General features: G+C 42.1%; 1 pseudogene across 1 annotated transcript; it reads right to left on the bottom strand.

Annotated features, from left to right (window-relative positions):
- On the bottom strand, nt 1-25,150 carry LOC311612003 (UBX domain-containing protein 2A-like; annotated as a pseudogene). Its single transcript has 3 exons — nt 25,125-25,150; nt 3,708-3,767; nt 1-830 (listed from the first exon to the last, which is right to left on the bottom strand). The product of its transcript is annotated as a UBX domain-containing protein 2A-like (transcript).
- Between the last annotated feature and the right edge of the window lie 611 nt (nt 25,151-25,761).

Below are 25,761 nucleotides of genomic sequence, written 5' to 3'. Positions count from 1 at the left end.
TTACGAAAGTTCTCCAAAGTATTCCATAGTTTTGTGGAGTCTCTGAATGATGACAGCATTCCATAAGTCTGCTTCTTCCAGAGTGAGTACTTCATCTAGCAACCCGGGGTAAGGAAGAGCTGTGGCCAGTGGGCAGGGCGGACGTCTTTGAGATCCTCGGTATTTTTCAATGAAGTCTTTGATATGTGGCCTATCCTATGAGACATACTAAATTTCCGAACAACCCTTTTCCCACTGGCTAACCAGCTCTGCATATTAGTGGTGGGTTCCAGGTTGTTTAGTCGGACAGGAGACAAATTATTTTTCTTCTCAACTTCAACACTTTTTGTTTTAGAAATAAGTTTTGGTGTGGCACCTCCCAGTCAGTGAGCCTGTCCTGAGAATGGCTGGAACACAGGTTTCTGCCACACATACTTCGTGTTTCTTACATCCACCGCCTCCTTATCAAGTGTTCCCTGTAATCCCAAGGCAAGACCCCTTTTTTGATGAAGCTCAGAAACTGCTGACTTGCACCATCTGAATAACTTCTGTAATCATCACTAACCGCGAGCCCATTTTTCCGTAATTTCGTATTTATAATCTACCTGTTTCTTCTGTTCAGTGGGAGACAAGCATTTGGCACCAACCTTCTGCGCTTGCTCAAAAAGACTGTCGACAAAATATTCACAAGTTGTTTGTTGACTGTCACTAAGGGGTTGGGGTTGTCAGATCCTGTTTCACAAACCCGTTTTTCTTTTATACTTTCAAGAGTATCTACTTCTTTCCTTCTCTTCTGCCTTGCTTGGCTTTCTGTGCTGTGCTTTGGCAGCGATCGCCTGAGGGCGTGGCCGCTGGAGAGGACCCCGCGGTGCAGCCCCAGTCCCAGCCTCAGCCACAGCCACAGCCACAGCTCCCGCCCCAGCTCCAGCCTCAGCCCCAGCCCCAGCCCCAGGCGCAGCGGGCGAGTCCCTGCCCGGCCTTCAAGCGAACCCTGGAGATCTGCGTCGGAGACACACGATCAGCGAAAGCAGGACTCCCTCCTTGCTGCAGAAGCCCCACAGGACACGGGCTGCTGCTTCCAGAAGCCATGGGGTCCCTTAGAGTCCAAGCAGCCAGGCAGAGTGGTCTCCAATACAGGCCATCTGTCCGCATTTTGCTTCGCGTTAGTTCAGTGCACCTCTGGTTTGCAGACCGTGGAACAACAAAAGTTGGCACGGAAGAGAACTTCCGTGTATTAGCTCCTTAAAGGAGTGAAAAGCAAAATTGGGCTCGTCCGGGATTTGAACCCGGGACCTCTCGCACCCAAAGCGAGAATCATACCCCTAGACCAACGAGCCACGGTGCCAGTGGCTGTGCTAGGTTTCCTCTGACTCTCACTTTTCTACCAGGCCGCTCCGTTTTGTTCTTTGTGGCTGTTACTTTTCGCCCGTGTTAATTTTTCTCTCCATCTTTGTGAATTTTCCTGTCTGTCTCCGGACCTAGCACCGGTTATTCTCCCCCAAACCACGTCCTGGACGCTTCCAGACGCCAAGTGGGGCGAGGAGAGGCAGCCTGGCACACTTCAGGCCACATTTCTTAGTCCCACCGAGTCCCGCCGGGAGGGTCTTAGCCGCGAGCTGGAGTCTAAAGGGAAACAGGTTGGAGACGGAGGGCCCAAGCCGCACCTGGTTGCCAGGCTCTAGGGTCCCCAGCCGCAGCGCAGACGCGCGGGAAGTGTATCTATCGCGTTGCTACCACCCCGCGGGAGCATAAAACCGAGGGACGAGGCTGCTGGGCATCAAAGTATCAGGAGCCGGAGCTGGTTGGTGGTGAGCCAGTCTGGCACGTGTTGACATATTCCAGAGCCTTGCAGTTTTCCTAAATGACAGCCAAGTTTTCCCCACCTTTGCATAAATTGTTTGATCGCTTTGGAATTCCCTCCCAGTCTCATCCTGGTTCACATCAAATCCTAGTCCCCCTTTCTGCTACGGCTCAAAAAATCTTTTAATGGAATTTTATATATATATATATTAAAAGGCCCTCTTTCTGCATGGATGTGTGTATAGAATGGGGTCAGACACTCGCGCTGAAGGTTACAGTTAAGGCGTTAGTTCCTCAAATTAATGTATACATTTATACAATACATACTCTGTACCAAAAATTTCGCCGGCATTTGAACCACAGGGAGCAACCTAGGAATAACCTAGAGCCAAAAAAGTAACACCTCTTAACACAATAACTAGGAACTTTTCCAGTTGGTTAGTTGAACTGGTGCTAACTCCTATTTCTCACTGTTTAACAAAAGACTACGAGGCAGGATTTGTAGATGTGATACACCGGGGATGAGGAGCTAAATTAAAACATTAGCCTCTCCTTCGAGCCGGAATCGAACCAGCGACCTAAGGATAGCTAGACAGGAAGTGGCTACAGTCCTCCGCTCTACCAGCTGAGCTATCGAAGGGAGCACGTGAGCAAGTGTTCTAGAATCCCCTATTCAAGACAGAGATAAACATAGCGGGTATGAAATGGTCTCTGACTGCTAGCGAATGCACACCTCCTAGTAAGCATCTTGTGAGGACGTCCCTGCACCCACAGGTTTGGAGACAACCCATTAGAGCTGAATCCTCCTGCCTCAGAAGCAGGGCCAGCCCGTGGTTTTCACAGGCGCCGCTGGTCCCGGTGCGTGTGAGGCCTCGGGCGGAACGGGGGCCACTCCCCGGGGTTGGGAGTGGGGGCGGGCGCTGTTTTCCCGTAGTGTGCGGGTCCGAGCCTCCCCGGTTCGATATGTGTCCAGCCTGGGAGCAGCCATCCGGGCTTCCAGAGGACTGGGGACGGAGGCGGTGGAGCACGTAGTTCTTACCGCGCCACCCCGAGCCGGGGAGAGGGTGCGAGCCGGTTCCTGTCCTCACTTCCCGGGCTCCCCGCTCCCCCAGGCGCGTGGGCACCGCCAGCTGGAGCTCTTGTCCGCTCACACGTCCGCAGACTCGGGGTGAGTCACCCAGTGCGTGTGGAAGAGAGAATCGAAGCCCAGTGTTTGTGTGAGAACTGACTTGTGGTGAAAATATTTTGAGGTTTTCTAAAGAGAAAGCCACAATTTCTTCGAATCGAAGTTGGGGGCCCAAGTCTCCACTTGCATCCCCCCTTCTCTTCCCACTCCTTCCCCTCCCCCCTCCTCCCCCCCCACCCCCCCCCCCCCCCGGGGCACGGACGTGTTGGAAAACCCACTGAAACCTGAAACCTTGCGGGACTGCCCAGGAGGACCTGGTTCCGGGACCCAAGCCTGCCTAGGACGAGTGCCGAGGATCGATCCCCTTCTCTTCTCTACCACGCCCTCCCGGCTCGGGCTAGGCCACCCTCCCAGCCTTCCCCGCACGGGTCCGTAGAGGCCCGCAGCGCTTCCTGCAGCTTAAAATGGATTCCGCGACAACCTCGTAAGCAAAAGCAGCATTTGCTACCAGGGGAACCTGACGCAGGAACCTGAGAGGAAGCCGACTACGCCGAAGATCTGGACTGTGGTCGAATTTGTGATGGGGTCAAGGTGAGGGAGGGCGGTGAGAACAATTAAAAAAGTAAAACATGCATTCGTTAGGCCCCAGCGAGATTTGAACTCGCGACCCCTGGTTTACAAGACCAGTGCTCTAACCCCTGAGCTATAGGGCCCTACAGTTTAGCTTTCCTCTTCTTGCTAATAAAGGAAGATATTTGTGCTAGGTATTTGTTACAGTATCAATGTTGGGAGTAGTCAATACCTGAATGTTGCTTCAATTTGTTTCCCAACTACGTACAGGAATTCAGCCTGCAGGCTCTTACTGCGGATAGCACAACATGGGAGTCAGTGAGAGAGACCACTAGAAAAATATGCCCAATCCGATACAGTTAAATACTTCCTCCCCACCCCCCCGTCCCTCTCAGCTGCAGATTGTCAAGATTAAGAATGAAAACCCTGCATAGAGGAAAAGTTGCCTGCCTACCACAGTTCTCTCAGCTGAAACTGGGACATATGCATTCGGTTTTCTACTTGACTCAGGACATCCACGACCTGCCACCGCCTGCTTCAAGTTCCTTTGACATAGGGACCTTCTGCCTCAGCGTCAGAGCAGCCATTCATTAACTCGCTATTTAATTCATCCCTTTATTCAACAAACACTAAATTCCGATTTTGTGCTAGGCTCGTCCTAGGAACAAGACATCCACATATGTTCTTTGCCTTGAAGACACTGTCATAGTTTTGTGGAATAAAATAACTTTGGTTTTTATAAAAGAGAACAATAAAAAGTAGCTGTGCCTAGGATGGGTGTGGGAGTGGAGGTGTTCAGTGGGGGGGGGGGGGGGAAGGGGGCGCATATGTAATACTTTCAACAATAAAGAAATATAGATATAGATATAGATATAGATATAGATATAGATATAGATATAGATAGATTTTTTTTTTTTAAATGAAGCTGTGCCTGGTGTGAGGGGGCCGTTGAGACAGCCAAGGTTCACAAATTTACACAGTGAGCATTCACAAATGCAGGCCCACTGGAGGGATGGACTTGAGCAACACTTTGTAGGGAGACTAAGACACAAATTGGGGGGCGGGGTGATCTCTGGTAAAAGAAAAGTTAGAGAGAGAGATAGAAAGAGATAGAGATGGTAAAAGAAAAGTTAGGAGAAAAGCCTGAGAGAAAGACTGAGGTGAAAACGTGCCTTGTCTCTCCCCATTGCTAGTGTGAGTGGAGTTCTTGGGGGTACCGCTGGGATAAGCATTTCTGGAAGACCCCACGGGAGGATGAGATGTGGTAGAAAGCTTTATTTCCTAGAATTACACCTCTGGCTTTCCCTTAGTCCCATTTTCCTTAGTCCAATCATAGAAGTGTAGCTGGGGTTTCACTAGTGCCCAGAGTTCCCTTTCCATGTGGAGCCAAGTCCAGTTCAGCATCAGGCTAGCTGCAGTCCATTAATTTATTGTGTGCGTGTGTGTGTATGTGTGTGTGTGGGGGGGGGGGGGGGGGCGTAAGAGGTCCTGCTTGGCCATGGACCACATGGGAGAATGTGAGGAAGCCAAGTGTGAGCCATCATTGGGTGCTTGCAGTGGCCACGCCTATTCTGGCCAATGATCTCTCTTCCCAGCTGTGACTGACAGACAGGCACCTTCCCTATGTCACTCCAACTCTACCAGGCATGGGTTTATCTTCCCTTTGCTGGATCCTCCCCCCAGTGTTTTACAGAGAACATGCCTATGAGTCTGGCTTTTTCTCTGCTCCTTTCCTGGCTAATTACAGCAGTATCATCTGGGGCAGAGGCCCACCCTCCCGAAAATAAGGAAAGGTAAGAAGATAGGTTAGTAGGAGACATATTTGTGGAATGAAGTTATACCCTTTGAAAAATTGAAAATGGAAAGCCAGCAGACATGGATAGGCAGAATGAATTGAAGGGAAGGGAAGAGAAACTAGAGCCAAGGAAACACCAGAGCTTGGCCAGGTACAGATGCTCAAGAAAGTAACAGTTATGGACTAGAAAGGGGGGAGGGGGGGAATTATTGAAAGAGAAACAGGGAAGACAGATTCTGCTGAAGTAAGATATGAATAAAGAGGTTATAAAAGACAATAAAGAGGAGAGAATCAAATACACCTTGAAGAAGCAAGATGATATTTGCTGAGGAAAAAATTCTAGAGAGATGGTGTCTGAGTAGGCCAGAAGTGTACTAAGGGCTGAATTTGAGATGGAGTTTATGGATGGAGGAGTTTATGGGAATTGTACAATAGCTAGAATACTCTTGTGTCTGGAGTTATATAGATTGACCAGAGGCCCGGCACATGAAATTCGTGCATGGGTACAGCCCCTAGGCCTGGCCTGTGATGAAGGCCATCTCCCGCAGCTGCCCACAGCCGACTCCACCCTCTGCTGCCACCCACCCCTGGTTCTCTGTTCGCCATCGAATGATGAATGCCTGATGGCCAGGGGAAGGGCCTGAGAAGTCAGCTGTTTCTGCCTGCTTGCTGGCCCTACCCCTGCAGTGGGTGGCCATCAGGTGATCAGAGCCTGCCGGCCAGGGAAAGAAACCAAAAGATAGTCAATAAACCTCATAGTGACTGGTGCAGCAGTCATTCTGCCATTAGAATGAATTTGCATATTAACCTTTTATTATATAGGATAGAGGCCTGGAGCATGGGTGGGGACCAGCTGGCCTGCCCTAAAAAGTGCCCCAGATCAGGGTTGGGGTCCCCACTGGGAAGAAACAGCCTGGACGAGGGGCCTGGGGTGGTTTTCAGGCCAGCCACGTCTCGATTGGGGTGGGGGTCTCTGCTGGGGGACTGGGCGGCCTGGGCGAGGGGCTGCAGGTGGTTTGCAGGCCTGCCATGCATCGGCTTTGTCAGGAAGGACGTCCAGAAGATGTCTGATCTAATTAGCATATTACCCTTTTATTAGTATAGATAGGTCAAGGTTAGCTCAAAATATATAGATCAATGATTTTCAACTTTTTTCATCTCATAGCACACATAAATTACTAAAATCCTGTGGCACACCAAAAATATATTAACATTTTTCCCCCAATCTGACAAAAAATAAATAAAGAAATAGGTATGACTTTGACCCATTCACATAGGTCAGCTGTTGTGTTGGCTGTTGTCTTGTTTTTTTGTTTGTTTGGTTGTTTTTTTTTTTTAATATATTTTATTGATTTTGTACAGAGAGGAAGGGAGAGAGATAGAGAGTCAGAAACATCGATGAGAGAGAGTCATCAATCAGCTGCCTCTTGCACACCCCCTACTGGGGACTGGGGATATGCCCGCAACCAAGGTACATGCCCTTGACAGGAATCGAACCCAGGACCCTTCAGTCCCCAAGCCGACGCTCTATCCATTGAGCCAAACCGGTCCCGGCTGTTTGGTTTTTTTTAGAGTCGAAGGGAAAAGCAGTCAGTGCCCCTGACTAAATAAGTTTGCATGTTTTTAAAATTCTAGCAGCACATCAGTTTGAAAATCACTGACATACACTGAGTGGACAAATTATTATGATCTCTGAGTGCATAATAATCTGGCCACTCAGTTATATCCTATATAAGAAAGGCTAATATGAAAATTGTCCCCTCAACCAGGAGTTATTGGGTCGGCAACTAAGTAATTGCGGATTTTAAAAAGAAAATCAAAGACAATTTTTTCATGGAACTAAATAACTTTATTCTGTAATGTATTGCCCATTTTGATCAATGACCTTTTGCCATCTTTCAGGCAGCATCATAATCCCACGTTCAAAAAACTTCTGGTTTTTATTAGCAAAAAACTGAATCAGGTACGATTTGACATCATCATCATTATTGAAATTTTTACCATTCAAGGAGTTTTGTAAAGATCGAAACAAAAAGTAATCAGATGGTGCAAGGTCAGGACTATATGGTGGATGTGGCAAAACATCCCAACCAAGCTCCATTAATTTTTGCCGAGTGACCAAAGATGTGTGTGGCCTTGCATTGTCATGATAGAATACAACACCTTTTCGATTTGTCAATTCGGGCCGCTTTTCTTCAACTGCATTGTTTAATTTCGTTAGTTGTTCAATGTAGACATCAGAATTGATCGTTCGGTTGGGTGGTAAGAGTTCAAAGTAGACAATTCCTTTGTAATCCCACCAAACTGATAACAAAACCTTCTTTTGATGAATATCAGCTTTTGATGTTGTTTGAGTTGGTTCACCTGGCCTGCTCCACGATCTTTTCCGCTTGATATTGTTGTAAACAACCAATTTTTCATTGCCAGTTATCAGTCGTTTTAAAAATGGATCATTTTCATTACGTTTCTTTAGCAAATCGCAGCTGCTAATGCGTTGCGTTAACTGTGATTCTTTCAGTTCGTGAGGAACCCATGTATCGAGTTTTTGAACATAGCCAAGTTGTTTTAAGTGATTTTCAATGCATGTATGTGATACATGAAGCTTCTCTGCAATCTCATGTGTTGTACTGTGACAGTCCGAATTGATTATTGCTTTGATTAGGGCGTCATCAACTTCAACTGGACGACCAGAGCGTTTTTCATCTTTGAGTGAAAAATCACCAGAACGAAATTTGGCAAACCAATTTTGACACTGCCGTTCTTTTAAGGCTTCGTCACCATAAACAGCACATAACTTTTTATGAGCTTGCGATGCGTTTTCCCTTTGCGGAAATAAAAAAGCAAAATATGACGAAAATGTTCCTTTTGATTTTCCATTTTTCAACGAACGCCAAACGAAAACTACAAAACAGATCAAAAAACTTTTTTTACTGATTAACAGCTGAATAGCCAACTATCAAATAACAAAATGTGTTTTACATTTGTACTACGTCTGCAAACCTAAAAATTCAACTGAAGCATATATGTGTGAAACCCGCAATTACTTAGCTGCCGACCCAATAGATCAGCAGGCAGGCCGGCCAACCATCCATGTCCCTTCCCCCTGGCCAGACTGGCCAGACCCCACCCATGCACGAATTCATGCACCAGGATATTATATGTTCATATTATTTGGCCAGATTATTATGCGTTCAGAGATCATAATAATCTGGCCACTCAGTGTAGATCATCCATTGAGTTGGAGCTAAGAATTGTGTTCTTGAGGAAGAATGTACAAAGAGAAAACAGCAGAGGCCTAAATACCCTGTTTCCCCGAAAATAAGACAGTGTCTTATATTAATTTTTGCTCCCAAAGATGAGCTAGGTCTTATTTTCAGGGGATGTCTTATTTTTCCATGAAGAAGAATACGGTACACGTTTATTGTTAAATGAAAATAAAGGAAATTTATTACCTGTATATGGTACGGTAGTACGGTAGTTGTCAACACAAACTAGATAAATTGTGAATCCTACAGTGTCAAGAATTTACTCATTTATTCAATGACAATCATGTCATCATCTTCTGGAACATCATCATAACAATCCAATTCCTGAATTTCCTGGTGAATTTCTTGTGACTCCATTTCTTTCAGAATCAGTGGACCAAATCTCTCATGTTTAGCCTAGGGGGCCTTATTTTCGGGGGATGCCTTATATTTCACTCAGAAGGAAACCTGTAAGTAGGTCTTATTTTCGGAGGATGTCTTATTTTCGGGGAAACACGGTAGGAACATTCTGAATAGCCTTGCTTCATGTATTTGTCATATGAGTGGGTGTCTAACATTTTTTTAAACATTCTCTTTACATTTGATAATTTCACATATAAGTCTGTTCTAGAAAAATTTGCTTTCCCAACTGGAAGCTGGGAGTGGGCATGTGGCCTAGGTTCCCCCAATCAGATGCATCCAGGGAAGATTTCAATATAGAAATGCAAAAAAAATAAAAGACTAAATGATCTTATAAGGAAATACTAGTACCATGTTTTTCCAATAGTTAAGATGTTAGATCCTTGGCTATGGGATTTCTTAAATCTATAGATTGTTGTCTTTCTCCAGTTCTGGAAAATTCTCCAACCATTTTCTTTTCAAATGTTGTTTTTGCTCTATTGTTTATGAAACTGAAATTAAACATATTAGACCTTCACAACATGTCCTCTACTTTTAACCTTTTTCTATATTTTCTTTCTTTTTTGTCTTTCCATGTTACCTTCTGAATTATATGCTCTTACTTATAATCTACTAATTTTCTCTACATCTGTGTTTAATCAGATTTTAAATGTACTCACTGAGTCAATTGTTATTATAAATTATAATTTTTAATTCCAGAGGTTCAATTTGATTCCTTTTCAAAATTACAAGGCAAATTTTCCCCAGTTTTATTGAGATGTTATTGACATACATCACCATATAAGTTTAAGGTATACAACATAATGGTTTGACTTACATACATTGTGAAATGATTACCACTGTAAGTTTAACTAGCATCCATTATTTCATATCTTATATAATAAAGGCCTAATATGCTAAGTGTCTGGTCATCCAATTGTCTGTTTAACCAATCAAAGCATAATATGCTAATGATATGCTAAGGCCACTCAATCCCTCACCATAACATGCACTGACCACCAATGGGCAGAAGCTCTGACCAATAGGTTAGCTTTCTGCTGGGGTCTGGCTGATCAGGACTGAGATGGGTGGACTTGCCCTGGAGCCCTCCTGCAACCCTCTCTGGTCCCAATTTTGCACCCATGAGGTCCCTTGGCCTGGCCTGTGCCCTCTCACAATCTGGGACCCCTCAGGGGATCTCAGAGAGCTGGTTTTAGCCCAATCCTGTAGGTCAGGCAGAAGGACCCCACTGGTGCATAAATTCGTACACTGGGCCTCTAGTAGATACAATAAAAAGAGAAAGCAAAAAAATACTTCTTCCTTGCGATAAAAACTTTGTATTTGTTCTCTTAACAATGTCTATATATCATGCAATAGTGTTAACTATTTTCATAGTCATCACACTGTCCATTACATGCCTGAAGAACTTATTTCTTTTAAGTGGAAGTTTGTATCTTTTGAACATTTTTCTCCTATTTCCCTTACCCCTTACCTTTGATAACCACAAATCTGATCCCTTTTCCTTTTCTTTTCTTTTAAACCTTTATTTTTGAAAGTATTACATATGTTCCCCTTTCCCCCCATCAATCCCCTTCAGCCTACCCCCGCTCCTCACACATAAGATCTTTGGTTGATTACCTCCCATCCACCTACCTTCCCTCTGAGATTCCGCATTCTGTTCCATGATTCCATGTCTCCGGATCCACTCCATTCATCAGTTTATTTTGTTACTTAGATTCCACATATGAGTGAGATCATGTAATACTTGTCTTTTTCTGACTGACTTATTTCACTTAGCATGATACTCTCCACATCCCTCCATGCTATTTCAAAGGGTAGGAGATTCTTCTTTTTTACTTCTGCATAGTACTCCATGGTGTAAATGTACCACAGCATTTTATCCACTCACCTACTGATGGGCACCTGGCTGTTTCCAGATCTTAGCTATTGCAAATTGTATCAATACTATTGTGGACATAGGGATACATACATTCTTTCTTATTAGTGTTTCAGGTTTCTTAGGATATATTCCTGTAAGTGGGATCACTGGGTCAAATGACAGTTCCATATTTAATTTTTTAAAGAAACCCCATATTGTTTTCCACGGTGGCTGCACCAGTCTGCATTCCCACCAGCAATGCACTAGGGTTCCCTTTTCTCCACATCCTCCCCAGCACACTCATCATTTGTTGATTTGTTGCTGGTAACCATTCTGACAGGTGAGAGGTGATACCTCATTGTTGTGTTAATTTGCATCTCTCTGATGATCAGTGACTGAGCATTTTTTCATATGTTTCTTGGCCACCTCTGTGTCCACTTTGAAAAAGTGTCTATTTAGGTCCTTTGCCCATTTTTTAATTGTTGTTTGTCTTCCTTTTGTTAAGTTGTATGAGTTCCTTATATATTTTGGATATTAGCCCTTTATCAGATGTATCCATGCCATACAGTGGGCTCCCTTTTCATTTTGTTGATGGTTTCTTTTACTATGCAGAAGCTTTTTATTTTATATTTGTTTATTTTCTCTTTAGTTTCCTTTGCCTTAAGAGATGTATCCATAAATATATTGTCACAAGAGATGTCTGAGATTTTTCTGCTTGATCCCTTTTTCTATGAGGTTGGGTTTTGTTTTGCTTTGTTTTAAATTCCACATTTAATTCCACAAGAGATATCATACAGTATTTGTTTTTGTTTGTCTGGCTTATTTCACTTAGAATGATGCCCATCAAGGTCTATCTATGTTGTTGCAAATGGCAGGGTTTCCTCTTTTTTGTGGTGAATAATAGCCCATCATATAATACATCCATTTATTTGTTGATGGACACTTAGTTTTATGTTTTGGTTATTGTCAATAATGCTGCTCGTGAACATGGGAGTGCAGATAATCTTTTTTGAGTTCATGTTTTTATTTCCTTTGTTTTCATTTCATTTCATTTCAATTCCTAGAAGTAGAATTGCTAGATAATATGGTAGTTCTATTTTTAATATTTTGAGGATCCTTCACACTGTTTTCCCTAGTGGCTGCACCAGTTTGCTGTCCCATCAACCCGCTAAATCTTGTAATTTCCTATTTCCTGCAAATATGTGCCAGCTTATCTTTTATTTCTTTAAAGTGGTAATTCTAGTTGTTTTAATATCTATAACTGATAATCTCAAAAATATTTTATCTGTTGTTTCAGTTGATTCTTACTCATATCACTTTGTTTCCTTATGTAATTGGTCATCTTTGAATGGGTAGTGCTCAATGTCTTTGCAAAATTATATGCAGTGAATTGCTGTGGTCAAAATGAAACTATCTTACTGAAATATATAGTTTCTCGTAGGCACATAGAGCACTATCAACTCAAAAAGAGCCTTAAAAAAGTTAATGGCCACATAGTCCCTGGGGAGAATTCAGACTGTGATTACAGTTTCTCAGGAAAAGTTGAAAGCTTATCTTTTCTATTTTCTCTTGCTAAACTCAGCTGATTTCTGCTGAGCTTCACAACAATTACTAAAAATGGGAGGATAAAGGTAGATTTACTTCTTGTTCATCCTTACCTTATGGGAATAGCTCTTTGGAGTAGAAACTTAATATTTGGGAGAGTGTCTTATTAGACTTTGTACCATTGCCAGTTGCTGGGTGGTGATATCTGTCCCTCTTGTCTCTCCCACCCAAAGAGGCAGCCAAAACTATAGCCCAAGTTTGCAGTAATTAGCAAATATCCTCAGAGATATCAAGGTCTATGCTTCCCTTACTTCTTGGATTCCACATTCCTGTTAGATTATAGCCTATCAGTTGTTTACTATCATATTAGTACTTCAATGCTTTTAAGGAGATCTGGTAAAATATTATCCAATATTTTTATCATGTTTCCTCAAGGAGGTTGGTCCAAATTAATTAGCCCACAATTACTAGAAAGGAAATTGGCATTATAGTAGCTATATCATCAATCATATTCTACTGCGTGGACCAAGAAGCAGAAGAAGCATTATAAGAAAGAACGTAAGTGATAGAACACCCAAATACGTAAAAGAGAAGAAGTGATCATGAGAAAGGGAGCCTGGATACCTTCCAAGTCCCTATGTGTGGCCCACTCCAGAGGCCTCATTGTATTCCACTCTTGGAATCTCTAAGACATTCCTGAGTCCTTACAGAAATTTTCCCTTTTTATTTTAGTAAAATAGGTTGACCACACATGTAGACCCACTCAAAGGTTGACCACACACATGTAGGGCTTCCCTGGCTTTTGCCTGTGCTACTGAAGATGTACAAAGCAGCAGGGAGTTCCTTCAATGGGAGTCAAACTAGCAACCTAAGGAAGTCAAGAATCCTTGAACCCTCAACTAAGTTATCTAACATTCCACACTTGAGTCGTGGGGCGTGACTTTTTCTGCAAGTGACAGAGGTAGAGACACTGGAGTACTCTAGGCCCAACACACCTTGGATGACGGAAGCCTCCCTTGAAGGAAGTTCTGCACACACCAGGGCTTAGAGGTAGCCCAGTGTCCTGCCCAGGTCAATGACTTTCAAGATGCCTGGGCTCAGGCTCTCACCTGTTGCCTCATTTCACCTCCCTGTGCCCCTTTTCACAGAGGGAGGATGGTGGCCAGAAAGCAGTTAAGAGGGGGAGGAGAGGGTGGCATTGGAGAAATGGATGTGTATGTCCCATCCTGGAGGCCTTGCAGAGAAAAGGTAAGGAGGAGAACCCACCCGAATGGGCATCAGTCAGGCACCACAAGGGAAGATCTGTAGGCCCCCCAGAAAACACTGCATGTAAGAGCCTTGCTCCCCTCTTCCTCTGGTTCTAAAATGTCCCCACTGCCTCTCACCCCACCCTGCCGCACATTGTGCCCTAGGCTCACTTTTCAGGCACAATGGGGCTTACTGGGAAGTGATGGAGAAAAAAATATTGGGCCAAGCAGGGTTCCCAGCTTTTGTGGCAGTTGGGGGCTTGTCTCCCCTCCTCTGCCCAACTGCCTGGGTTCCTTGGGCAGAGACGGACACTTCTTGAAGTAGCCAGTAGTTCTGTGGCTTCCTGGAGTGGCACTGGAGGCACATGGAAAGGGGACAGAAACAGTGGTATCCAAATAAGACCCCTTATTCTGGCTCCAAATCCTTTACAAATGTTTCAGATTATACCTGGTGTGTGCTGGCCACTGCAAGACGGCTCACCCTCCCCAGTGGCTCAGCAAGCCACACCTGAGAGACCTGGAATGAGTGTGTCACCACACCCTAACTGAGAGAACTACACCACTCCCCCTGGAATAATGAGGGTCAGTGTAAGACCCCTTGGTTACAGGGCTTTCTCTTACCTTTTTAGGCCATGGGCCAATCAGCTTCCATTAAAATTAACCACCTATTAAAAGCACCACTTATTAAAATGAACCAGTGACTCCTTCACAAGGCCTTGAGGAAGGTGCAAATCTGGTTGTAGTGGAGCCCAAAGAACCTTCTGGTACCATGTCTGAGGGGCAGGAAAGGCATTGCCTTGAAATCAGAAATGAGAATGTTCCTTCAAGAGTTCAAATTCTGACTTGGAATTCATCCTAGGACCTTCTGGGCGGGGTGGTGTTCGGAATGGTCTTCCTTGGATGGCTCACGTCTGGAAGTTGAGTCACTTCCCTGAGCTGGTGAGCAGTTGTTTCCCTGGATAATTAGCTCCCTGATTAGCCATCTCCTTTACTCTCCTAATGGTGGCCCGGAAGGAAAGGTGAAGAGAGAGGAGTGAAGAAGGGAGTGGTCCCCTTGTAGTGGGGAGTCCATCGGCAGGTGGAGAGACAGAGAAAACCCTGTGAGAAATGCAGTGAGGGCCTGTGAGATAGTCAGCAGCAGGAAGCATAGGGACATTTTCAGTGCTGTGTGCAACTGTCCAAACTTTTTCTTAGGTTATGTGAGTGAGTGCCTCAACTTTTCCGAGTTAACACTTAGGATCAAATGATGAGACAAAGACTGACTTCACTCCGTGCTCCTCTCCAGTGCCCCACTTTACAGGACACACCCTGCATTTTAAGGTTCCAAGACTCTCTACCTCTCCTCTCTCAGCTTGAGTGCCCCAGTTAATTAAATATTTTTAATAATATTTTATTTCAGAGAGGAAGGGAGGAGGAGAGACAGAAACATCAATGATGAGAGAGAATCATTGATCAACTGACTCCTGCACATCCCACACTAGGGATGGAGCCCACAATCATGGCGTGTGCCTTGACCAGGAATTGAACCCTGAACTCGTGGTTCATAGGTCAACGCTGAGCGCCCCAGTTTAAATGTCATCCCTTTGGCAAGGCCTTATGAAATCCCTTCCAAACAAACATCAGGAGGAGTGGGTCTTCCGATGGTCTGAGTATCAGACTTAACTGTGAACTCCCTGCCGGGTCCAGAGCTCAGTGTTCAGAAAATTCAGGTAGTAGAGTACCCCCTGCATGTATTTACAGAATGTATATCTGAAGTGAGGGCACCTGCATGGAATAAAACTCTTGTAGTGCTGGGATTCGAACCCCCACATCCAAAGGAATTGGAGCTTATATCCTGCATCTGACACCTCTCAGCCACAGTACCAAATTGACAGGAAAAGTTAGGTTATAATTACTAGTTATGTCTTCCTGCCCCCTTTTTAAGTATTGTGCTCTGGATACCCCCTCTCCTTTACAAATCCTGACTGTAAATATCAACAAAGGGCGGTAAACTATTCCCTCCCTCCTGTGCTCCACTGGGTCTCAGCCTGCATGCAACCACCCTGAAAAGCTCCTCTCACTCCAGGAAAGATCTTAAAAAACAAACTAAACTCCCCTGAAGCAAAGCTCCTGGGAGATGAGCAGAAAGGCTTTCAGAAGGCAGGGGTCACCTCAGCCTCTGTCTGGCGCCCACTAAGGGCCCTATGTTTATTTCTTTAAAGAGCGGATCAGTGAAATCCGGAGTTAGACGCTTGGAGGTCGAAATAGCTGTGCCATAAAGAAGAACAAAGCTGTCTTGCCCTGATGCCACCTCGCTGCAACTTCAGTTTCTTTGCGATGTCTTGAGTTTCATACTTTTCAGCTCTGAGGCTGGGAGAAGAGTCCTGGAGTCTCCAGAAGGTGTAGGCCGTGCGTTAAAGAACCAAGAAAGTCTTGTCTCCTAGTTGTCTTCTGCTCCCTGAGACCCAAAGTCCGCATCAATCAATGCTGGCTCCCTCCTCTTGGCCCAGAGCAAACTCTGCAGTCTTCCTCTCCCCATTCCCCGAGATTCTCAGGTTTGATCCATCCCTCCTGACCAGGAGCTTTCGAGACCTTTCTTTGGAACATAAATCTCAGGGTCTCCCAGAGAGAGGCCCTATCCCCATGAGTAGCTATAGGCACAAAATAGATGATATCAAAGTCAGGTGATTTATAAAAATTACATAGCAATTTGTCCAACTGACAATTGCTTTGGTATGCAACTTATAATATGTTCAACTGGATTTGATCATAGGAATATCCTAATTTGGGCATGAAATAGAGCATGTATAAGAAAATATTTTATTTATTTTTAAAGTATAAAACATGCATGGCTCAAAACAAGTTAAAGATTAAAAAGTCCTCATCCCCTCACCCCATCCATACCACATCATCTTGCCTAATTAACCATTTTCATTCCTTTATTATGCATCTTTCCTGTGATTTTTGTGTGTATATTAACAAATGTCAAATAAATATTATTTACCGGTGGCTTTTTTTAATGCTATTCTGGACCTTATGTCCTCCATTCAGGATGCTCTGGAAAACTTTTTCTGTCTGTAAATAGACAGCAGAAGGAAAACATTTAAAATAAGGAGACTGCTGGCTTGGCAAATCAGTTGAATGAATGGATTGTAACATTCTTGAATTATATTTTATCTTTAATCATTGTTTGATATCTCTTTAACATCAGTATTTCCCATCAATAAAAATCCTATTGTTGTAGAAATCACATCAGATATTTAATGATCAATTTAAAAGTAAAATAAGGTATAGAAAATGGGGTGATATCTGAAATTTGATTAAAATTAGAGTGAGTAGGGGTACAGATCAAATTAGCTTGGGTATGAATTGGCAATTCATTATACTATACTATTTTTAGTATATTTGAAATTTTTCATAATGAAAAAGCCTCAGAAAAATGTAGTGACAATCAGGTATTTATTTTTAGGAATACATGATTGCTTCCGTACAATTTAATGAACAACAGAATTCTTCCCTTAAAAAAGGCAACTCTAATTCCACAAAATTAACTATCCAGCCACTGGGGAATGTCAAATACCAGGAAAGTAAACTATAATGAACTACCAACTCCAAGAGGAATTCAACCCTCTCAGTAATAACCTGCTTTCTGATCCAAAAGGAGTTGGGACTATGTAGAAACATATACACACACAGAAGGGTAAGTATATACTCACAACATAGTATTGTGCTTTTCCAGGAGTGTAGATATAAAATATTTTTGTGTCTGTAGGGGACACAGAGATGGAAGGAGACACAATACAATGTGTTGAAATCTGTACTAAACACAATAGAACATTTCATGCAAATCTAAAACTAAAGCAATCTTGAAATGTTTAAATTCAGGGGTAGAGGGCAAGGTAGAAAATATGGGAGGCCTTCAGGTAGAGTCTATACACTGGAGTCAGTTGAGTTTTAGAGCAGGCGTAGTAGATCTGTGACCAGGTGAGGGGAGTGGGCACAGAACAACTTTAGAAAATAAACAGAAACCCAAGAGTGCTGATATTGTGTGTCTCTGAATATGGAATCACTAGAGCAAGCATGTCAAATTCAAAGGCTAACATAGGCCAAATAAACAAGGTTTAAGTTTACGTGGGCCACAAAAAAACCCAAAAGCTTCAATTTTCATAGAAATGTAGGTTTATTTCAATAGAGACATGCTGAATACGAAGGGCTGAAATAAATGAGTAATCATTAACATAAAATAACAGAACATTTTAATAAAAATTAATATTTTTCTGGAACATTAACTTACCAGGCACTGAATAACTGCACAAATTAATAAGCATAATGCAAATAAAACTATTTTTCTTGTTCTCTGAAAGCGAAATATTTCCTGTTTTGCACAACAAACAAATTGATATAAGACTTAATGACATGGTGATGGGCTGCTAAAATATTTGCTGCTAGTATTAGTGGAGAAAATGGTGCACCTGTGCATAAGGTATGTAAGGGAAATGAATGCAATATGATTCTAGTAATTAGTCATTAGCAACATTGTAGTTTGTTGTTAATAATCTATTTAATAAAAGGGTATTATGCAAATTGGTTGGGATGCCATCACAGTAATGACCTATCAGCAGGCTGCGTGTGCAGCAGACACAGATGGGTGAAGACAAGCAGCATCAGGGGCAGGGGTGGAGACTTGCAGCATTGGAGATGCAATGGCAGCATTGGGGACAGGGTGGGGGAGGCGGGTCTGGCGGAGGGCAGCCTGTACTCCCCACATGGAGTCAGCAATGGCTGCGAGTGCTCCCAATGGCTGCTGCTGCTTGCCCAGGGCTGGCCCAGGGTTCCAGCAAGCCACCCATAGCTGGTGTGGGGCTCTGGCAAGCCACGGATGGCTTCTGCCACTGTGAGGGCCGAGGCTCAAGCAGCCTCGCAGCCCAGCGGGCAGTGTCAGCAGCAGAGGTGTGATGGGGGCGTGGCCTTCCCCAAATTGCAGGGTCACTTCCCGCAGAGGAAGCAGCCTAAGCCATCAGTAGGACATCCCCTGCTGGCTCCCGGACTGTGAAAAGGGGCAGGCTGGGCTGAGGGACCCCCCTCCAGTGCACAAATTTTGTGCACTGGGCCTCTAGTTATGTATAACAGGATATTGTAAAAATTAAGTTATGAAATTTTTATTAAAACGTTTCTTCCATATCGTTATATTGGCTGGGCTGCAAAAATACTTGACCTTGATTTTGACATGCTTGCACACACAAGTTTAGGACCAACAGGAAACAAAGATGCAGATTTTTGCATGCAGTTTTCTCCCATCTTATCATATCCCTGCAGTTTCAATTGCTGTGCACCCCAGAGGCAAAGGGAAGATTTCTCGAGAACCCTTGTGAGTCTTCATAAAGAAGACACCATAGCTTTATCACTTAATATATATATTATTCTGCTAGAGTAACAAGCAGAAGAGAAGTTGGCAATGTTTGAGTACTCCCACACCCACCTCCTCTGCATTCATTTCCACTCCCATTGTCATTTCCTCGGCACAGACTTTTTGCAGCTTCCTGGCTTGGGTCAACAGACAGATGAAACATTGTTGATACCAAGAGAGAAAACCTTTACATGTTCAATGAAGAGTTTGCCTTTGCCTCAGAGTTGACAGGACAGGGGAACTGAGATGTTTCCATTGAAGACCTATTCAAATTCTGAAGGCTTCTCGATTCTCTCAGGCATGATCTGTGGAGACCGAGGTTCCGGTATAGACTTCAGCCGGATCTGAGGCCTCATCTTTCAGCAAAATATATTTGAGAACAACTGGTGAAAGTGAGAGCAATGCCAAACAGTTAGAAAAATAGAGGACAGGATACTGAGTGCTCAGGCAGAGCTGCTTCCTTCAAGGAGCGGGATGGTTTCTATCCCTGTAGGTTAAGGTCAATCATGCTCGCATTGGATGTGACTAGAACAAGATCAAATCCTGGGTGAGTATGTTTTAAGACTGAAGGAAAGCAGGAAGAGAACACAACCTTGAAGGACACCTGTATCAGCAATTTCAGAGCTCAGAGTGCCTTGGCTTGTGGATCTTGGAGGAGCTGAGAGAGCGTGGGGTTGAGCTTCAGGAGATAGAGTTCCCAGAGGAACCGCCCCTGGCAGGACCCGTGGGTGCCCTTAAAAGTAGTAAGTGCAGAAGCTCTGTTGGGTGCTTGCTGATATGCGTACTTTCTGGTTCAGGATGCTGTGAGACTTGGGGGTTTAAACCCCTGGACATTTTGCAAAAGTCCTTCTGGGTCAAATAAACAAATCCCGTCACCATTATCCTCTCTGCACAGAAGTCCAAGTTGCCATCTCAGTCGTTCCTTAGAGGCCCTTTAAACTTGTACCCTCTGGAGAAGACACCCCTGGGGGGATGCTGAGTGACTGAGGAGCCTGCAGTGCTGTGCAAACCGCGCTTCCACTCCTTCAGGAAAAAATCGTTTCCTCGGTCATTTCACCAAGTCAGAGCGATAAGCAAGAAACAGAGGGAAAGCGGCACCGGTGAAGACTATTGACAAGACGGTCACCACAATTAAAGGCCCTTATGGAGGACGCCATCCGTGCAGTGGTGACTGTGGCCAGGAGCTCCCAGAGTGCGGCCTCTCCTGGACCTTTGTTGCCACTGTCGCAACCCTTCAAAGCTACAGTTTCTTTGAAAAATGCCATTTTTCAACAACTTAAGTGGTTGATGATTGAAAGGCACCTGTGTCTATAGCCCTCTAGGAGTGCAAACTGAAGGCCTTTCCAAGCATCTTTTCTAAAAACGTACCTGTCGGTGGTGAACAAAAATTTTCCTGAAATCTGCAGTGTGCACCCTTTGATAGCTCAGCTGGTCCATCAGGGGACTGTAGTTTGGTTTCTGTATAACTGCCTACATCACTGGCTCCACTCTCACCCAAAGATATTGCACAGATTTGTTACTTAGCACATGGAGCTACTTCAAAGTTGTGTTTTTTATTTTTATTTTTTAATAAATCTTTATTCATATTATTACAAATTTTGTAATTGTTAGAACTCTATTTGAACCTTATTGCATCATTCAGTAAGAAATTTTTTTCAAAGTGTATAAACATTTTGTCAATAAACCTGTATGAATTAAAGACTATCACTAAATCTCTGTTCTTTTTAATACAATTCTTTTTTTTTTTTTCCCTCCTGTTAGTTCCCTTTATATAAAGATTTGGTAATGGCACTATGTCTTGTTTTCCTGTGTTGTTGTTAAATGCTCACCCTTTTAAAATATGAAAAGGGGAAAACGAGGAAAAAAGTTTCGTTGTAAGGAATTTATCTTAATGATAAAGGTAGGCTTTTGCTCTCAATGGATTATTTTAACCCCACTTCCTTATTTTGAACTGTGATTCTGTATCTATTTTGCCCTCACCCCTTTAGAATCACAAAGCAAGTGGTTGCTGAGAGGGTTGAATTCCTCTTGGGGTCACTTGTTCATTATAGTTTTAGTTTCCTGGCTCTGAGTGGCCCACATGGTATTTGACATTCCCCAGTGGCAGGTTAGTTAATTTTGTGGAATTAGAGTTGCCATCTTTCAGGAAGTATTTTGATGCTCATTACATTTTAATGAGAAATCATGTATTTCTAAAAACTTAGGGTCTTTAAATAGATACCTGATTGTCACCACATATTTCTAATACATTTTTATTATAGAAATTTCAAAATACCAAAGATAGAATAATATAATGAATCACAGCAGGATCAACACATAGTTTGATGAATTACCAATTCATATCCTAGCTTATTTGATCTACACCCTGCACTCACTCTATTTTGAATCAAATTTCAGATTTCATCCCTTTTTGCCATAACTTGTTTTACTTACAAACTGATAAATTTTTAAATGGGATTTTTTACTGATGAGAAAAACTGAAGTTAGATACTAAACAATAATTAAAGGTGAAATATAATTTAAGAATGTTACAACCCATTCATTCAACTGATTTGTCAAGCTAGTAGTCCCCTTAGTTTAAACATTTTCCTTCGGCTCGCTAAGTACAGAGTAGGGTGTCCTGAAAGCAAGGTGCAGAAAGCATAAGAAAGTCACAAGTAAATAAATAAGCATTTTGACATTTGTTTATAGATACACACAAAAAATCACTGGAAAGATGCATAATACAATTATGAGATGGTTAATTAGAGAAGGAGATGTGGTATGGATGGAGTTTTGGGATAAGGACTTTTTAATCTATAGCTTTTTATATTTTTATTTTAGAGTCATGTATGTTTTATATTTTTTTAATAATTAAAATATTTTCTTCTTACATGCTTTATCTCATACAAAAACTAGGATACTCCTATGATCAAATCCATTTGAAAGTATAAGCTGAATACCCAAACAATTGTCAATTGGACAAATAGCCATGTAATTTTTAAAAAATCACAAGACTTTGATCTCATCTCTTTCTACTGTAGCCTTAATTTTTATAGTTCAAAAAAATTTTTAAGAACACTTTTTATTTTTAAATTTTTATTTAACTATAGACAAAACTTAACTCTTGTCTCTGGTAACCACCAATCAGTTCTCTGACTCTATAAACTAGATTGTTATTTATTACTTTATTTATTACTAAATTACTTTATTGCTTTGTTTGTCTGTCTGTCTGTTTGTTTGTTTATTTGTTTATTTATTTATTTATTTATTTACTTATTTTAGATGTCTCATATAAGAGAGATTATATGATATTTGTCCTTTTTCTGCCTGGCTTTTTTCACTTAACATAATTTCCTCAACTTCCATTCATGTCACAAGTGCAAGTGGCAAGATTTCATTCTTTTTTATGGCTAAATATTACTGCATTGTTATATATATACTGGAGGCTCAGTACACGAATTTGTGAGTGGATGGGGTTCCTCGGCCTGGCAGCCGATCGGGGCTGATAGGGGCCATCTCACCCAGTCCCCACTGGGCCAATCAAGGCTGGCCAGCCAGGGGGAGGTACCGTGGGAGGTTGGGTGTGGGAGTGCACTGACCACCAGGGGAAGCTCCTACATTAAGCATCTTCCCCCTTGTGGTCAGTGCACATCATAGCAACCGGTCAACTGGTCATTAGGTCAATCGTAAGCGACCGATGCATGAAAATTCATGTACTGCCAGGGGTGGGGAAGTCCCTCAGCCCAGCCTTTGCCCTTTCGCAGTCCAGGAGTATATCGGGGGATATCCGGCAGTTTGACATCCTTAGCACTCAAGCTAAGAAGCAGGAGAGGTTCCCGCCACCGCCGTGCCCTCGCCAGCCCTGAGCCCAGCTTCTGGTTGAGCAGTGCTCTTCCTGTGGGAGCACACTGACCACCCAGGGAAGCTCCTGCATTGAGTGTCTGCCTCCTGGTGGTCAGTGCACATCACAGTAACTGGTTGTTCTGCTGTTTGGTTGATTTGCATATTAGCCTTTTATTATATATTGTTTCTTTAATCATTCATCCATCAATGGACACTTAGGTTGTTTCTGTATCTTGGTTATTGGTTTTTTGTTTTCTTCAGGTAAATACTCTGAAGTGGAAAAACTGGACCATATGGTAGTTCTATTTTTAACTTTTTTGAGGAACCACCATATTGTTTTCCATAGTGGCTGCACCAATTTATACTCTCACCAACAGTACACAAGGTTCCTTTTGCTCCACATCCTTGTCAACACTTACTATTTCTTGTCCCTTTTATAAGTCATTCTAACAAGTATGAGGTGATAACTCAATTTTGCTTTTCATTTGCATTTGCCAAGTAATTAATAATATAGAACATCTTTTCATATATCTGTTGCCATCTTTATGCCTTCTTTGAAGAAAAAATGTTACTTCAGATCATCTGCCCAGTTTTTTAATCAGATGGCTTGTCTTTTTTGCTATTGAGTTGTATGAGTTCTTTATATATCTTGGATATTGATCTCTCACCAACGATATGAGTTGCAAATATTTTCTCCCATTCAGTAGATTGCCTTCTATTTTTTGGTGGTTTTCTTTGTTCTAAAGAGGCTTTTTGGTTTGATATAGTCCTACTGGTTGATTTTTGCTTTTGTTTTGGTGTCAGATTCAAAAATTTCACCAAGACTTATGTCAAGAAGCTTACCATCTATGTTTCTTCTAGGAGTTATATAGTTTTAGGTTTTACTTCAAATATCTAATAAATTCTGAGTTAATTTTTGTGCATGGTGTAAGATAATTTTATTCTTTTGCCTGTGATTGTCCAATTTTCCTAACATCATTTTTTGAAGATACTGTTCTTTCCCTAGTATATACTTTTGTTTCATTTGTCATTAATTAATTGACATGTATTTTTTGGATTTATTTATGAGTTCTTAATTTTGTATCACTGGTCTGTGTGTCTGTTTTTATTTCAATACCATACCATTTAAATTACTATAGCTTTGTAATATAGTTTAAATCAGGAATGTGATGCCTCTGGCTTTGTTTTTATTTCTTAAGATTGCTTTGGCTATTTAGGGTCTTTTATGCTTTCATATGAATTTTAGGACTGTTTATTCTATTTCTGCAAAAAATTTTCATTGAAATTTTGGAAGGGATTGCATGGAATCTGAATATTGTTTTAGGAAGTATGGGATTATAACAATAATAGTCATTCCAATTCATTTATGCCTTCAATTTTTAAAATATATACAATATTTTGTAGTTTTCAATATACAGGTCTTTTAAAACCTCTTTGGGTATGACATTAGCTGTAGGCTTTCCATTTAAGGACTTTTTTTATGTTGAGATAGATTCCCTCTATGTGCACTTTGTTGAGAGTTTTTAAAATCATAAATGGATGTTGAATTTTGCCAAATGATTTTTTTCATCTATTGAGATTATCACATGATTTTGCCCTTTATTTTGTTAATGTGGTGCTTCATATTGACTTATTTGAGGACGTTGAGCCATCCTTGCATCCCTAGAACAAATTCCACTTAATCATGGTGTTTGATCCTTTAAATGTATTGTTGAATTTCATTGGCTATTATTTTATTGAGGATTTTTGTATCTATGATCATCAGGGATATTTACCTATAATTTTACTTTTTGTGGCAGCCTTGTCTGATTTTGATATCAAGATAACGATAGCCTGGTAAATTAGTTTGAAAACTTTCTTTTTTCTTCAGTTTTTTTGGAGAGTTTGAGGATGATTTGTATTAGAATATTTGGTAGAATTCACCAGTGAAGCCATCTGGTCCTGGTATTTTGTTTATCTTTTCAAAGAACCAGTTCTTAGTTTCATTGATTTTTTTTTTCTTTATTGATTAAGGTATTACATATGTGTCCTTATCCACCCATTGCCCCCACCTCCCCACTCATGCCCTTACCCCCCTGGTGTCTGTATCCACTGGTTAGACTGGTATTCATGCATACAAGTCCTTTGGTTGATCTCTCCCCCTTACCCCCACCCTCCCCTACATTTCCTCTGAGGTTTGATGGTCTGATCAATGATTCTCTGTCTCTGGATTGTTTTTATTCATCAGTTTATGTTTTACATTTTTTATTGTTCAGATTATTACAGTTGTTCTTTCCCCCCCCCCCCCCATAGCTCCACTGCATCCAGTTCCCAACCTCCTTCCCTTACCTCTCCATGCCACTGTCCTCATCCATAGGTGTACGATTTTTGTCCAGTCTCTTCCCACAACCTCATACCCTTTTCCCCCTGAGAACTGTAAGTCCACTTCCTTTCTATGCCCCTGATTCTATTCTATTCACCAGTTTATTCTGTTCATCAGATTTTTTTATTCACTTTATTTTTAGATTCACTTGTTGATAATATATGTATTTGTTGTTCATCATTTTTATCTTTACCTTTTTCTTCTTCTTCCTTTTCTTAAAGAATACCCTTCAGCATTTCATATAATACTGGTTTGGTGATGATGAACTCCTTTAGCTTTTTCTTGTCTGTGAAGCTTTTTATCTGACCTTCAATTCTCAATGATAGCTTTGCTGGGTAGAGTAATCTTGGTTGTAGGTTCTTGCTATTCATCACTTTGAATATTTCTTGCCACTCCCTTCTGGCCTGCATAGTTTCTGTTGAGAAATCAGCTGACAGTCATATGGGTACTCCCTTGATTTTAATTATGATGTGTCTTGGTGTGGTCCTCTTTGGTTTCATTTTGTTTGGTGTTCTCTGTGCTTCCTGGACATGTAAGTCTATTTCTTTCATTGGGTAGAGGAAGTTTTTTGTCATTTCTTCAAATAGGTTTTCAATATCTTTC

This window comes from Pipistrellus hanaki, assembly GCF_964339955.1.
Source record: "Pipistrellus hanaki genome assembly, chromosome: 1".
In the NCBI taxonomy this organism is placed as follows: domain Eukaryota; kingdom Metazoa; phylum Chordata; class Mammalia; order Chiroptera; family Vespertilionidae; genus Pipistrellus; species Pipistrellus hanaki.
The sequence above is the reverse complement of the archived record's forward strand: the minus strand, read 5'-3'. Positions and strand labels throughout refer to the sequence as shown.